We start from the raw sequence: 2,358 nt of genomic DNA on the forward strand, positions 1-2,358 counted from the left end.
TCTTGGCTCTACACTCAGAAATTGCTCCTAGCAGGCTTGGAGGATCAGATGGGATGCTGGGATTCGAACCACCACCGTCTGTCCTGGATTGCTGTATGCAAGGCAAATGCCCTACCGCTGTGTTTTCTCTCTGGCCTCCAGGAAGTGCCTTTTTGTGTGACTGAATATTATCCCTCCTTCCCTATTATCACTTGGACTTGACTGAGATTTTGTTGTGGCCAGACCCTATTCAGTACTTGTTTGTTTGTTTGTTTGTTTGTATGTTGGGCCATATTCAGTGATGCTCAAGGATTACACCTGGCTCTGCACTCGGGAGGACCATATAGGATGCTGGGGATAGAATCCTGGTTATCTGCATGCAAGACAAGTGCCCTACCCACTATACTATCTCTCCAGCACATTTATAAATACCCTCCTTCTCACTGACACCCAGTTCTCTTGAGATCAGTCAGGGAGCTAAGACAAGCATCTTCCCACAATATTCTTCTCTTCTCTCTAAAACAAACGTTTACATGCTCAGATGTAGTGGCTATTGCTTTAAAGAGGAGTCATCTTTCCTCCAGTAACAACTTTTCTCCTCCTCCTTCTCCTTCTCCTTCTCCTTCTCCTTCTCCTTCTCCTTCTCCTTCTCCTTCTTCTTCTTCTTCTTCTTCTTCTTCTTCTTCTTCTTCTTCTTCTTCTTCTTCTTCTTCTTCTTCTTCTTCTTCTTCTTCTTCTCCTCCTTCTTCTTCTTCTCCTTCTTCTTCTCCTTCTTCTTCTTCTTCTTCTTCTTCTTCTTCTTCTTCTTCTTCTTCTTCTTCTTCTTCTTCTTCTTCTTCTTCTTCTTCTTCTTCTTCTTCTTCTTCTTCTTCTTCGAGGTGCTACTTCTACTTCTGTGCTTGGGAAATTGCTCTGGGTGCTCAAGGGACCATGAAGTGCAGAGCCAAGGATCCAGCCTGCTGTGCTGCTTGCAAAGTATGTACTCAGCCTATTGATCTGCCTCTTTAGCTTTCTTTTTCTTTTTCTTTTTCTTTTTTTTTTTTTTTTTTTTGGCTTTTGGCTTTTGGGTCACACCCAGCAGCGCTCAGGGGTTACTCCTGACTCTATGCTCAGAAATCGCTCCTGGCAGTCTCGGGGGACCATATAGGATGCTGGGATTCAAACCACCATCCTTTTGCATGCGAGGCAAACACCTACATCCATGCTATCTCTCTGGTTCCCCCAGCCTTTCTATTTTATTTGTTAAATATTACTTTTTTGTGTGCTGCCTGTCATAGAACCCAAGACCTCACACATGAAAGGTATATGACCTACTGCTGAGCTATATCCTTCATCTTCCAAGTAACTTTTAGAGGGAGATAAATGAGAAAGTTCCCAGTTTCATATCTGAACCTCTGAGCCAGTCCCCAAAGAGGCTCAGGAAAGGAGAGAAATTAGAAGGCTGGGACATGAGCAGATTCCTAGGCATGGGGTCTCCAGAAGGCAAAATCAATAGTCACTGCCAGGCCTGACACCTGAGCACAGAGCCAGGATAGCCCCTAAATTCCCTCCCCAGAAGAGAAAGGTGGTTACTCTCAGAGTTTCAGACTGAGATCCACAGATGCATTTCAGCATTATTCTTTCTTGCCAACAAAGTGATGCCCCTCGGGATCCAGTCAAAGGAAAATCCTGGGAAAGAGGTGATTTCTGACATTTTATCCAGAAGAGCAGATCAGCCTTACCCCAGGAGCAGATAGAAGCTACTGAAGCTACTCCTCAAGTGCATGCTAGGTAAAGGAGGTAAGTGGGGGAAGGGGAACTGCCAACCCAGAAAAGCATCTGGGAAGGAGGCCTTGACAAGAACTCCTTGTGACTGCACCAACTTCATATGCATCAAGTCATGTGGTCTTTGGTGCCAGATTCAGTGCCTGGCACAGGATCCTGCTTGCTATACAAAGAGATGAATAAAGAGGCATGGAGTAAGGTCACAGTCCTCTAGAGTATAGATAAAAAAGATATACAGGTGCTCGCTTCGGCAGTACATACACTAAAATTGGAATGATACAGAGAAGATTAACATGGCCCCTGCGCAAGGATGACATGCAAATTTGTGAAGCATTCCATATTAAAAAAAAAAAAGATATACAGAAGGGTAAATGACTTGCTGCAGGTCACATATCAGAGGCAGGCCCAAATCAAGTGCAGGGTAGTGAAAAGAAGAAGATGGAAGGGAGCATGTACAAAGCCCACAAATCACAGAAATGGACCAATGGGGGAGATAATAAAAAGTAAATTTATTAAGTAAATTATATTGTTTACAAGATAATACAAGTTTTTTTTTGTTTGTATTTGGGGGCACACCTCATGGCGCTTGAGATTACTCCTGGATTTGCTCTCAGA

At 43.7% G+C, this 2,358-nt stretch overlaps 1 non-coding gene across 1 annotated transcript; it reads left to right on the plus strand.

Annotated features, from left to right (window-relative positions):
• Nucleotides 1-1,981: 1,981 nt before the first annotated feature.
• On the plus strand, nucleotides 1,982-2,088 carry LOC126023570 (U6 spliceosomal RNA). Its single transcript, XR_007500685.1, has one exon. It is a non-coding gene; the product is annotated as a U6 spliceosomal RNA (small nuclear RNA).
• The last annotated feature ends 270 nt before the right edge of the window (nucleotides 2,089-2,358 follow it).

The sequence above is a fragment of the Suncus etruscus genome, chromosome 11 (genome assembly GCF_024139225.1).
Source record: "Suncus etruscus isolate mSunEtr1 chromosome 11, mSunEtr1.pri.cur, whole genome shotgun sequence".
In the NCBI taxonomy this organism is placed as follows: Eukaryota; Metazoa; Chordata; class Mammalia; order Eulipotyphla; family Soricidae; genus Suncus; species Suncus etruscus.